Consider the following 13,904-nt stretch of genomic DNA (forward strand, 5'->3'; position numbering starts at 1 on the left):
TGGATCTACTTACACTACACTTTTAGAAAAAAACGTTTCCAAAAGGGTTCTTCGGCTGTCCCCATAGGAGAAGCCTTTTGGCTCCAGGTTTAACCCTTTTTGGTTCCAGGTAGAGCCCTCTGTGGAAAGGGTTCTACATGGAACCCAAAATAGTTCTAACTGGAACCAAAATATTATTCTATGGGGACAGCCAATGAACCCTTTTAGGTTGAAGATAATACCTTTTTTTTCTAAAAGTGTAAGATAAGGCAATTATGGACAGTTGAATAGCATGTCTTTTTTTGGGAACTCCATTCTCAATGAGACCTGATGCAGAGAAAAACATTCATGGTCATCAGCATAGCTAGTAAAACCTAGCTCTTACAAAGCTGTTTAGTAGGAATCAATACAAATTAAAGATCAGAGTATCAAACAAAAAGAAAAAAAAAACATTTTGCACACAATTTAAGGAGGGGATGAGGCAGAATAAGTCACTGGTAACTGAGTGGGTGGCCAAGGACTGCTGTAGAGGCCATGCATTTGGTCATTAACATGTTTCAGGAACTGTAAAGACAGCGAGAAATCATGATTAACCATTTCCTAAGGTCTAGAAAGTACATGGACTATTTTGCCTCTCAGCAGTCTGCTAGACAGACAGAGAGAGAGGCTATGTTTTGCTGTCTATTTACATTTCTTAGTCATCAGGCTGGATAACTTCTGTACACCTTCCCTTTGTTCCCTCCTCCATCCAAGCTAGAAGATTCCTGAAGAAAAAAAAGCATCAAGAATTGAAAAAGGTATACGAGAGGCCAATTAACCAACAGACAGTGTTAGAGATGATAACAGTAATGAGGGAATTTCCTCTATGCGTTGATAAACTCTTCTGGCTTCTCGTGAACATGCCATTTACCTGGTTTGTCTATGTCAATCAACTCTTGTTGATTAGGACATGTCTCAGAGTATGAGTGCTGATCCAGTGTCGGTTTTGCTTTTTAAATCATAATCATTAAGAGGAGGAAACTGATCGTAGGTCAGCACTTCTACTTTGAGAATCTTTATGAATACAGCCCTGAGGATTTGATGTTCTGACAAAGTTGCAGTTTTTGTGTGTGTGTGTGTGTGTGTGTGTGTGTGTGTGTGTGTCATTGTCAAACTTGCCATTGTCAAACTCTTCACTCTATACTCTCCTGTCACCCTTTATCTCTCCTTCCAGCAGCTCAATCAGTCCATGCTACCAGGGCTCCATCAGGATGGTGTCGGCTGGACTACAGATGCTGGGCATAGCCCTGGCAATCATCGGTTGGCTGGGAAGCACCATCATCTGTGCTCTGCCCATGTGGAAGGTAACAGCGGAGTCAACATAGCCACTGCTCAGGTCATCTGGGAAGGCTTATGGATGAACTGTGTGACCCAGAGTACGGGCCAGATGCAGTGTAAGGTCTACGACTCCCTCCTGGCCTTGCCCCAGAACCTGCAGGCCACCAGGGCTCATCATAATCGTCGGCGTCGCCGGCGTGTTCGCCATCCTGCTGGGCATTACCGGGGGGAAGTGCACCAACTTTGTGGACGTCGAGAGCTCGAAAGCTAAAGTCGCCATCACTAGCAGGTTCATCCTCCTCATCGTTGCCCTCCTGGTCCCGATCTGCTGGTCGGCCGACACCATCATCCAAGACTTCTACAATCCTCTTTTGATCAAGGCCCAGAGGGAGCTGCGGGCATCGCTCTACATCGGCTGGGGCTCCGCAGGGCTGATGATCCTGGGCGGGGCACTCCTCTCTGCAGCTCCTGCCCACCCAGCAATGAGAACAAATATGATGTCTAGTACACTCCAATGCTGCTGCCAGCAGCAAGGCCTACATCTAGATGTTCAGACACACCACAGACTAGACCACCCAGAGCATGGATGAGTGGACTGAATGGAAGGGGTGTTGAAAAAAATGGGACTCTCCAGATTGTTCACTGTGCTATTTTCATGTTTTTACAGAAGCTTCTACCACATTCCTTGCACTGATGCAGTTTCTCTACATTGTGAATTTGCTGAAGGAGTTTTTTGCTTTTACTGTCCTATTTGACTGTTGTACCACTGTGAAATTGATGTGTCAATGTATGTGTGAGTGGACAGTGTTGGCTAAAGTATGTAAAAGTATGGTGTAAAAGGTGATGACAGTTCCTCAAATGTCGAGGAGACCCTCTCTAGGTTATACAAAAAAGTATACAACTAAGCATCATAAAACAGAATTCCACACACTCTTGAACACACCTGTTATCATTCTGGAAACTATTATTAGACTCTCCAGATTTGGGCAAGGTTGAATTGAACTGTTCTATTAATATTGCTTGTATGTTGCATTCCTATTGTCACATGGATTTGTATTGCTGTGTCGTATTACACTCTGTACTACCCTATATTATTATTCTATATTATCTGCATCTTAAGATGTATTTTAAACCAAAATGTGAAGTAATCTATTATTCCAAATAATATGTTTTTAAGAAACAGTAATAGTTTCCAAGTCAGAACATTCATTTCCGTTTTAAAAAGTAGATTTAAAAAAACAACTTGAACTTATGACTGAGGGGAATAGCTCAATGTGTATGTGTGACACTGAAATTACTGGCTGGGCAGTGTTGCACTCAGCTCAAGTCATTTTGTATATAAAAGGAGTCTGTGCAAACAGGTTGTGTTACTAAGAGACGTGACAATGTGGCCTACTTCAGAAAGAATGTTACAGATCAACACACAAAGAGCGGGGGGAGAGCGGGGGAGAGGAAGAAGCGCTATAAACAGAGGGGAGAGGGAGACGGCGAGGCAGTCAGACAGGAGAGGGAGACAGAGGTAGAGAGACGGGGGAGCAGAGCTTTTGAGTGTGTGTGCGTCCGTATACAGAACCAGTCAAAAGTTTGAACACACCTACTCATTCAAGGGTTTTTCATTATTTTTATTATTTTCTACATTGAATAGTAATATTTGAAGACATCAAAACTATGAAATAACACATATGGAATCATGTAGTAAATGTTTTAAAAAGTGTTAAATCTAAATATATTTTATATTTCAGATTCTTCAAAGTAGCCACCTGTTGCCTGGATGACAGCTTTGTACACTCTTGGCATTGTATCTCTGAGGCCCTACTGTATGTTGTTAGTTATCAGAGGCAGTAGTAATACCAGAAGTAGCAGCAGCACCATCCTGTTACTGAACCATACCCCAGTGTTTGTGTGTAGGTAAAATACAGATGTGCCGTCTAGACACAAGATGGTTATCGCTGTCTAAAGGGTTACAGTTGACTCTGTTTGCATTACACTGTCAACAAGCAAGCTACTGTTTTCAGATTTATCAGATAGGGCGCACACCACACACACACACACACACACACACACACACACACACACACACACACACACACACACACACACACACACACTGTCTGAATCACCATCACCAGCAGGAGAGATTATTTGTACCATAACACTAGAAATTACTGTAATTCACAGCACTAGTCCCTATAATATGTAGGTGGTCCTTCATAATCTCCTAATTGACAGCATGGACTCTAAACCACCCCCTGGCCACACAAAGCCTCTTTCACAACTTCACACGAAGAGTGAGATAAAAAACACTTCTCTTTCATTATTTTAAGTCTGGGAGTGGTGGGGATATGGTTTCAAACGGGTTATTCTGAACGCCATCTTTTGTTTAAACAAAAAGTAAAGTCCTGTTACATGTCCCCCCCTTTTGCTCAATGTGTCCTTTCAAAACACGCATGCAAACACTTTACACATGCAAAATCTGACACATTCTCTGTCCCACACACAATGTAATAACTGTGCTCAATTGAAACCCAAATTAAGACATCAAAAAGTGGCCAAAAAAAATCATGAAGATATTTGCAGTATGTTCCACGACCCATAATGCCTTGCATCATGCTCCGACCTCATTGCCCAGAGAAGAACCTGACAGGCTAGAAGTTGTCACACGCAACTCACTACCTCAGCCCCAGGGGGCGGTATATACACCTGCTCACTGTCACCCATGTGGATTCTCAAGAGAGCGAGAGAAGACAACACTGAGGATGCTGCTCAAAGAGAGAGAGATCTATAAGAAAGAGAGATCTACGAGAAAGAAAGAGGAAGAAAGTGTAAGTGAGAGAAAGGGAGAGGGATTGAGATACACCTGGAGGGAGGCAGGCAGGTAGGTAGAAGAAGCAGCAGAGAGCTGGGTCTATAAGCCTGTAACATGAGGACAGGACAGCGAGCTGGGATGTCTGACATCTCTGGTGACTCACTATTCATGACAACAGCTTAGTGGAGAGATGGTATAGAGGAGACGGACCCATTGGTTGCCCTCTAGGTTATTGAGAGCTGGTAGTCCCATCCACCAAACTACCAGGTGTGAAACAAGGAAGGGATTCATGAGGTATACTAATTTGGCATAGAGCAGACCAAAATTAAATTAATCAAAACAGGAACATTTGGTTAGAAATTCAAAAGGAAATTATCTTTACAGAGAAAAATGTCCTCCTGTGTGCTACCTACAGTATATCCCCCCACTAGAATACCCATCATTTAATGAAGACAGCTTCTCCATCCTGGAGGGGGAAATCAATCATTTCCAGGCCCAAGAACATGTACTAGTCTGTGGTGACCTAAATGCCAGAACCGGACAAGAACCTGACACTCTCAGCACACAGAGGGACAAAACACCTGCCTGGAGGTGACAGCATTCCCACCCCCATATGCCCCCTAGGCACAACTATGACAACATAACCAACAAAAACAGGTCACAACTCCTACAGCTCTGTCGCAAGCTGGATATGTACAATGGTAGGCATCGAGGGGACTCCTACAGCTCATCTCTTGGCAGTAGTACTGTAGACTACTTTATCACTGACCTCAACCCAGAGTCTCTCAGAGTGTTCACAGTCAGCCCACTGACCCACCTATCAGATCACAGCAAAATCACAGTCTACTAGAACAGAGCAATACTCAATCATGAAGCATCAAAGCCAAAAGTTAATAATATTAAGAAATGTTATAGTTGGAAGGAATGTAGTGTGAAAACCTAAAAATAAAAAAAATTAAGCAACAACAAATTCAATCCCTTTTAGACAACTTCCTGGACAAAATGTTCCACTGTAATAGTGAAGGTGTAAACTTGGCAATAGTATGAACAGTATATTTGACCTATCACCTATCAAGTCTTTTTTTTTTACCCCCTTTTTCTTCCCAATTTCGTGGTATCCAATTGTTGTAGTAGCTACTATCTTGTCTCATCGCTACAACTCCCGTACGGGCTCGGGAGAGACGAAGGTTGAAAGTCATGCGGATGTGGATACACAGCGCGTATCCAACCCGGAAGCCAGCCGCACCAATGTGCCGGAGGAAACACTGTGTACCTGGCAACCTTGGTTAGCGCGCACTGCGCCCGGCCCGCCACAGGAGTTGCTGGTGCGCGATGAGACAAGGACATCCCTACCGACCAAGCCCTCCCTAACCCGGACGACGCTAGGCCAATTGTGCGTCGCCCCATGGACCTCCCGGTCGTGGCCGGTTACGACAGAGCCTGGGCGCGAACCCAGAGTCTCTGGAGGGGGAAATCAATAATTTCACTGGCACTGCAGTACAGTGCCCTTAACCACTGCGCCACCCGGGAGGCCTTTCCCTATCAAGTCTAAACATATTAAACAGAAAACCAAAGAAAATTAACAATGAGAAATAGTTGATGAATGCAAAAACCTAAGAAAGAAATTGAGAAACCTATCCAGCCAAAAACATAGAGACCCAGGAAACCTGAATCTATGCCTTCACTATAGTGAATCACTAAAACAATACAGAAATACACCAGGGGAAAAGGAGGCTCAGCACGTAAGAAATCAGCTCAATGTAATTGAAGAATCCATAGACTAACCACTTCTGGGAAAATTGGAAAACACTAAACAAACAACACAAAGAGTTCCCTATCCAAATTGGAGATGCATGGGTAAACCACTTCTACAATCTTTTTGGCCCTATAACAATCAACAAAAAATATACATGATCAAATACAAATCGTAGAAACAACTATTAAAGACTACCAAAACCCACTGGATTTTCCAATTAAATTAAATTAACTTCAGGACAAAACAAACCCTCCAACCCCAAAAAGCTTAAACTCTTTAACATCATTCTTGGATCTGGCATCTTCCTCAATATTTGGAACCAAGACCCCCCCCCCCCCCCCCCCTAATCCAGAAAAGTGGAGACAAATTTGACCCCAATAACTACCGTGAGTTACGTGTCAACAGCAACCTTAGGACAATCCTCTACATTATCATTAACAGCAGACTCGTGCATTTCCTCGATGTAAAAAACGATGTACTGAGCAAATGTCATATTGGCTTTTTACAAACTTACCGTACGACAGACCACGTATTCACCCTGCACACCCTAACTGACAAACAAACAAAGGCAAAGTCTTCTCATGCTTTGTTGACTTCAAAAAAGCCTTTGACTCAAATTGGCATGAGGGTCTGCTATACATATTGATGGAAAATGGGTTGGGGAAAAACATACGACATTATAAAATCCATGTACACAAACAAGTGTGCGATTAAATTTTGAAAAAACACATTTCTTTCTACAGGGCTGTGGGGTGAGACAGGGATGCAGCTTAAGCCACACCCTCTTCTTTTTATTATTATAATTTTTTTGTTTTAATTAAAAAGCCCCATCCTCTTCAACATATATATTAACGAATTGGCGAGGGTACTAGAACAGTCTGCAGCACCTGGCCTCACCCTACTAGAATTTGAAGTCAAATGTTTACTGTTTGCTGATGATCTGGTGCTTCTGTCACCAACCAAGAAGGGCCTACAGCAGCACCTAGATCTTCTGCACAGATTCTGCCAGACCTGGGCCCTGACAGTAAATCTCAGTAAGACCAAAATAATGGTTTTCCAAATACAAATTCCATCTAGACACTGTTGCCATAGAGCACACAAAAAAACTATACATACCTTGGCCTAAACATCAGGTAAAAAGGTAACTTCCACAAAGCTGTGAACGATCAGAGAGACAAGGCAAGAAATGCCTCCTATGCCATCAAAAGGAACAAAATTCGACATACCAATTAGGATATGGCTAGAAATACTTGAATCCATTTTAGAACCCATTGCTCTTTATGGTTGTGAGGTCTGGGGTTCACTCACCAACCAATAATTCACAAAATGGGACAAACACAAAATTGAAACTCTGGAGGCAGAATTTTGCAAAAATATCCTTTGTGTACAACGTAAAACACCAAATAATGCATGCAGAGCAGAATTAGACCGATACCCACTAATTATCAAAATCCAGAAAAGAGACGTTAAATTCTACAACCACCTAAAAGGAAGTGATTCCCTTCCATAACAAAGTCATCACCTACAGAGAGATGAACCTGGAGAAGAGTCTCCTAAGCAAGCTGGTCCTGGGGCTCTGTTCACAAACAGACCCCACAGAGCCCCAGGACAGTAACACAATTAGACCCAACCAAATCATGAGAGAACAAAAAGATAATAACTTGACACATTGGAAAGAATTAACAAAAAAACTGAGCAAACTAGAATGTTATGTGGCCCTAAACAGAGAGCACACAGTGGCAGAATACCTGATCATTGTGACTGACCCAAACTTGACTGACCCAAGGAAAGCTTTGACTATGTACAGATTCAGTGAGCATAGCCTTGCTATTGAGAAAGGCCACCCTAAGCAGACCTGGCTCTCAAGAGAAGACAGGCTATGTGCACACTGCCCACAAAATGAGGTGGAAACTGAGATGCACTGGAAACAGATTACACAGAAAACAAACCCAATTTCGATAAACTCCCATATCTACTGGGTGAAAAACCAGTGTGCCATCACAGCAGCAAGATGTGTGACCTGTTGCCACAAGAAAAGGGCAAACAGTAAAGAACAAACACCGTTGTAAATACAACCCATATTTATGTTTACTTATTTTCCCTTTTGTACTTTAACTATTTGCACATGGTTACTGTATATATACACATCATATGACATTTGATATGTCTTTACTCTTTTGGGACTTCTGTGAGTCACTTTTGTTTAATATCTACTTCACTTGCTTTGGCGATGTTAACATGTTTCCCATGCCAATAAAGCCCTTGAATTGAATGACTAGAAGAGTCTGGAACTGAAGAAAGGTCAGCTGAAAAAAACTAAGCTAAGCCATTAAAGGACTGAGAGGCTAGCGGACGTGACCACAGTCTCTCACTTCAGGACTCGCGCTAGACATACAAAGACCCTGAAAGATCCAACGAGAGAGTCAATAGAAGTGTGTTCAAGTACTCTGAGAGAGAGGGGGCGAACATCAGAATAAGGATTCTGACTGACAAACAGCAACCAACTAGGGAGCCAGTGTGTCCTCTCCTCTGCCTCCTCCACCATGGCCTCTTTGGGGGATACAGATGTTGGCCAGCGCCCTGAGCCTGCTGGGCTGGGTGGGGGGTCATCATGACCTGTGCCCTGCCCATGAGGAGGGTCACGGCCTTCATGGGCACCACCATCGTCACCTCTCAGACTATCTGGGAGGGTATCTGGATGAGCTGCGTGGCCGAGAGTACTGGACAGATCGAGTGTAAGCCCAATGACTCCCTCCTGGCACTGAGCCCTGACCTCCAAGCCGCAAGAGTGCTTAGCGTCCTTGCCATCGCGACGGGCTCCAGCGGGCTCCTACTAGCCTTCGTCGGGTGGAAGTACACCCGGTTTCTGGACAAGCAAGTGGGAGGGGTCAAAGGCCAGGTTGCCATAGCAGCGGGCACGGTGTGGTCCGCTCCTCCAGCAGGGCTGCGTCGAGCAAGGCAGCAGCCTTCCAGGGCAGTGGACCGTCAGCAAAGGCCCAGTCCAATGGCCCGGCCACCACCAGGTACCACAGAAGCCAAGCAGCGTCTGCAGTCTCAGCCCAGGGGAGTGGGGAAAACCAGGCCTCCCTGGGAGGAGGATGAGGGGCTGGCTGTGCTGGAGCAGGACTACAGGCTGGGGTCTGAGGGAGTTAAGAACTGTCTACAAAGTTTCAGCTGAGACTGGAATCTGCCAATTCTGAGGAGAGCGAGGGAGCGTCTTCAAAGTTCTCAGCCGAAGAGACTGGAGTCTCTAGCAGAATCAGACAAGCCTCAACACAGTGGGGAAGCATCCTAAAACCCAACAAAGATCTTTATCTGAGAATAAACACACACACACACCATCATCACTCAAGTCAAGTATGATTGTTCTCTATAGGGTCTTCTATTTGTGAGTCTACTGGTGGCTTTAGAGGCCGATCCGGGATCTCACATATTTTGGTGCAGTGTGGGCAGGAGTGGTGGTTATGGTAGGTGGTTGAGATTTCCAGGTGTTGAGTCTCATCTAGCATATCTGCCCCTTGTCCTCTACAGTACGGTGGAGATCTTTTTTGTGTAGTGCAGCTTCCTCTTGAATGTTTTTTCTCCAGCTGTGTCTATTTAGTGCAATGTCTTCCCAGTTGTTAGAGGTGATGTCGAATTTCTTCAGGTATATTTTGATGTTGTCTTTGTAGCTGACCTTCCTTTAACTGGTAGTACATGATCTATTTCGGGTGGTGAGAGTTGGGCATCCAGATGGCATGGCCTGTCCATCGGAGTTGGCGTTGCCTTATGGTAGTGGTGAAGCTGTTTATGTTGGATCTGTCACATACGCTGAGTCTGTCCTCCCAACTGATCCTCAGGATTTTACATAAGGATATTTGAGGATGGTTTTCTAGTGCTTTCAGGTGCATAGTGTAGATGGTACATGTTTTCGCTCCATTTAACAGTGTGGGGAGGAAAACAGCTTTGTAGCATGTTACTTAATGAACATAATACATACACTACCATTTGTCCATTCAAATAACTTCAAATTGATCAGTAATATAGTGTGGGCATTGTTAATGTTGTAAATGACTATTGTAGATGGAAACGGCAGATTTTTTATTGACTATCTACATAGGCATACAGAGGCCCATTATCAGCAACAATCATTCCTGTGTTCCAATGGCACGTTGTGTTAGCTAATCAAAGTATATAATTTTAATGTTGCTAATTGATCATTAGAAAACCCAGCTGTTAGCACAGCTGAAAACAGTTGTTCTGGTTAAAGAAGCAATTAAACTGGCTTTCTTTAGACTAGTTGAGTATTTGGAGCATCAGCATTTGTGTGTTCGATTACAGGCTTAAAATGGCCAGGAACAAAGAACTTACTTCTGAAACTCGTCGAGAGTTTGAGAAACAGATACCTCACAAGTCTTCAACTGGCAGCTTATTTTCGGAGCAACGTTTTTTATTTAGAGGAAATAAGACTTATTGGCTGCATGCCTGCTCCCAGATCTCTTCGTGTTGTCTTGCCATAGGAGTTGGCAAGACAGCACAAACAGATCAGGGAACAGGCTAGATAGCTGCTTCTGCTGTAGTCCTTCCTCTATTCTAGGAACCCCCCCCCCTACCCCACCCTGTGTGACTCCAGCCACAGCTATACTATGGAAAGCCTCGTCCGGAACAAACCAGTTTGACAGAGAGTGAGCTAAGGCTGAGCTCACACCAATGGTTTGCATTGTGATGTGGAAGAGAAACACCAAATACATGCTAATACTATGTATTGTCGCGACCCTGTGTTTATAAAAGCGGGTATCGACTCTGTCACATGAGCATTCTAAGGGTCAGATGTTACAAGCGCAAGCTCTAAATTACTTAACATGATCTACTTCTCGAAATGTCAAATTTGAACAGCATCTATTGTTTTCGAATAACAGCTGCTCATTACTTTTGAAAAAATATTACGCTAGGCTAGTGCCTTTTTGAATGGTCACATCCAAACAAATCAAATCTATATTTATGGGTTAGCAGAAGTTAATGCAAGTGTAGCGAAATGCTTGTGTTTCTAGTTCCAACTATGCAGCAATATCTAGCAAGTAATCTAACAAATTCACAACAACTACTTTATACACACAAATACACACAAATGCAAAGGGATGAATGGAATATGTACATGTAAATATATGGATGAGCGATGTCGTGCGGCATTGGCAAGCCTGGGGGTGACCCATCAGAAAGTCCAGGACCCAGTTGCACAGGGCAGGGTCGCTTTGTATTGTTCTCAAAGCGAGCAAAGAAGTTGTTTAATTTGTCTGGGAGCAAGACATCGATGTCCGCAACAGGGCTGGTTTTCTTTTTGTAATCCGTGATTGACTGTAGACCCTGCCACATACGTCTCGTGTTTGAGCCGTTGAATTGCAACTCTACTTTGTCTCTATACTGACGCTTTGCTTGTTTGATTGCCTAGCGGAGGAAATAGCAGCACTGTTTGAATTCGGTCATGTTTCTGGTCGCCTTGCCATGATTAAAAGAGGTGGTTTGCGCTTTCAGTTTTGCGCGGATGCTGCCATTAATCCACAGTTTCTGGTTAGGGAAGGTTTAAATAGTCACAGCAGGTACGGCATCTCCGATGTACTTGCTAATAAACTCGCTCACCGAGTCAGCGTATTCATCAATGTTGTTGTCTGAGGCTATCCGGAACATATCCCAGTCCATGTGATCGAAGCAATCTTGAAGCATGGAATCCAATTGTTCAGACCAGGGTTGTATTGACCTGAGCACGGGCATTTTTTGTTTTAGTTACAGTGCCTTGCGAAAGTATTCGGCCCCCTTGAACTTTGCGACCTTTTGCTACATTTCAGGCTTCAAACATAAAGATATAAAACTGTATTTTTTTGTGAAGAATCAACAACAAGTGGGACACAATCATGAAGTGGAACGACATTTATTGGATATTTCAAACTTTTTTAACAAATCAAAAACTGAAAAATTGGGCGTGCAAAATTATTCAGCCCCCTTGAGTTAATACTTTGTAGCGCCACCTTTTGCTGCGATTACAGCTGTAAGTTGCTTGGGGTATGTCTCTATCAGTTTTGCACATCGAGAGACTGACATTTTTTCCCATTCCTCCTTGCAAAACAGCTCGAGCTCAGTGAGGTTGGATGGAGAGCATTTGTGAACAGCAGTTTTCAGTTTTTTCCACAGATTCTCGATTGGATTCAGGTCTGGACTTTGACTTGGCCATTCTAACACCTGGATATGTTTATTTTTGAACCATTCCATTGTAGATTTTGCTTTATGTTTTGGATCATTGTCTTGTTGGAAGACAAATCTCCATCCCAGTCTCAGGTATTTTGCAGACTCCATCAGGTTTTCTTCCAGAATGGTCCTGTATTTGGCTCCATCCATCTTCCCATCAATTTTAACCATATTCCCTGTCCCTGCTGAAGAAAAGCAGGCCCAAACCATGATGCTGCCACCACCATGTTTGACAGTGGGCATGGTGTGTTTAGGGTGATAAGCTGTGTTGCTTTTACGCCAAACATAACATTTTGCATTGTTGCCAAAAAGTTCAATTTTGGTTTCATCTGACCAGAGCACCGTCTTCCACATGTTTGGTGTGTCTCCCAGGTGGCTTGTGGCAAACTTTAAACAACACTTTATATGGATATCTTTAAGAAATGGCTTTCTTCTTGCCACTCTTCCATAAAGGCCAGATTTGTGCAATATAGGACTGATTGTTGTCCTATGGACAGAGTCTCCCACCTCAGCTGTAGATCTCTGCAGTTCATCCAGAGTGATCATGGGCCTCTTGGCTGCATCTCTGATCAGTCTTCTCCTTGTATGAGCTGAAAGTTTAGAGGGACGGCCAGGTCTTGGTAGATTTGCAGTGGTCTGATACTCCTTCCATTTCAATATTATCGCTTGCACAGTGCTCCTTGGGATGTTTAAAGCTTGGGAAATCTTTTTGTATCCAAATCCGGCTTTAAACTTCTTCACAACAGTATCTCGGACCTGCCTGGTGTGTTCCTTGTTCTTCATGATGCTCTCTGCGCTTTTAACGGATCTCTGAGACTATCACAGTGCAGGTGCATTTATACGGAGACTTGATTACACACAGGTGGATTGTATTTATCATCATTAGTCATTTAGGTCAACATTGGATCATTCAGAGATCCTCACTGAACTTCTGGAGAGAGTTTGCTGCACTGAAAGTAAAGGGGCTGAATAATTTTGCACGCCCAATTTTTCAGTTTTTGATTTGTTAAAAAAGTTTGAAATATCCAATAAATGTCGTTCCACTTCATGATTGTGTCCCACTTGTTGTTGATTCTTCACAAAAAAATACAGTTTTATCTTTATGTTTGAAGCCTGAAATGTGGCAAAAGGTCGCAAAGTTCAAGGGGGCCGAATACTTTCGCAAGGCACTGTATATAGGCTGGGAGCAACAAAATGGATTCATGGTCAGATTTGCCGAAGGCAGGGCGCGGGAGGGCTTTGTATGAATCGCGGAAGTTCAAGAAGCAATCATCCAGAATTCTGCCAGCTCTTGTCGCACATTCGATATGCTGATAGAATTTAGGGAGAATTGATCTTAGGTTAGCTTTGTTAATTAAAACCTGTTAAGGATATGGCAGACATACGCCCCCTTTGGAGAGATTGGGTACCCCTAGTAAACTGGAAAAAAAATCTGTCAAAAATTGCTAATATTTGCAAATAAATAGATAGAAAACACTCTAAAGATTCTAAAACCGTTGGAATTATGTCTGTAAGTATAGCAGAACTCACAGGGCAGGCATTCTTCCAAACTAGTTTTTGTGGCCATGAAAGTTGGAGAAACTTTGACGTCATGGCCCCCACCCTTCCCAACCAGTTATGATTCTGGGGACACTTTCTATCTCTTCCGCTAGATGTCCTCTTTCATTAGAGCTTTGAATCGTTTGAGAATTGACCCTATGGGAGTGAAATTAGTGCGTGCCATGAGAGAATAGGCTGTGCGTATGGGCGCGAATTGGTCCCAGCCATTCCTTTGTTCCAGCACTCAAGAGAAGGGCAGACGATGGCCGATTGAATTGAAGTTTGTTT

General features: G+C 43.4%; 1 long non-coding RNA gene and 2 pseudogenes across 1 annotated transcript in view; all 3 read left to right on the forward strand.

The window, feature by feature from the left end:
• Window positions 1-13,904, forward strand: part of LOC149980048 (uncharacterized) — a 242,647-nt gene that overhangs the window by 82,077 nt on the left and 146,666 nt on the right. The window lies entirely within an intron of this gene.
• Window positions 1,230-1,886, forward strand: LOC149980049 (claudin-4-like; annotated as a pseudogene).
• LOC149980050 (claudin-like protein ZF-A9) lies at window positions 4,053-9,036 on the forward strand (annotated as a pseudogene).

The sequence above is a fragment of the Oncorhynchus mykiss genome, chromosome 10 (genome assembly GCF_057628025.1).
Source record: "Oncorhynchus mykiss isolate SJ-2025 chromosome 10, ASM5762802v1, whole genome shotgun sequence".
NCBI classification, from domain to species: Eukaryota; Metazoa; Chordata; class Actinopteri; order Salmoniformes; family Salmonidae; genus Oncorhynchus; species Oncorhynchus mykiss.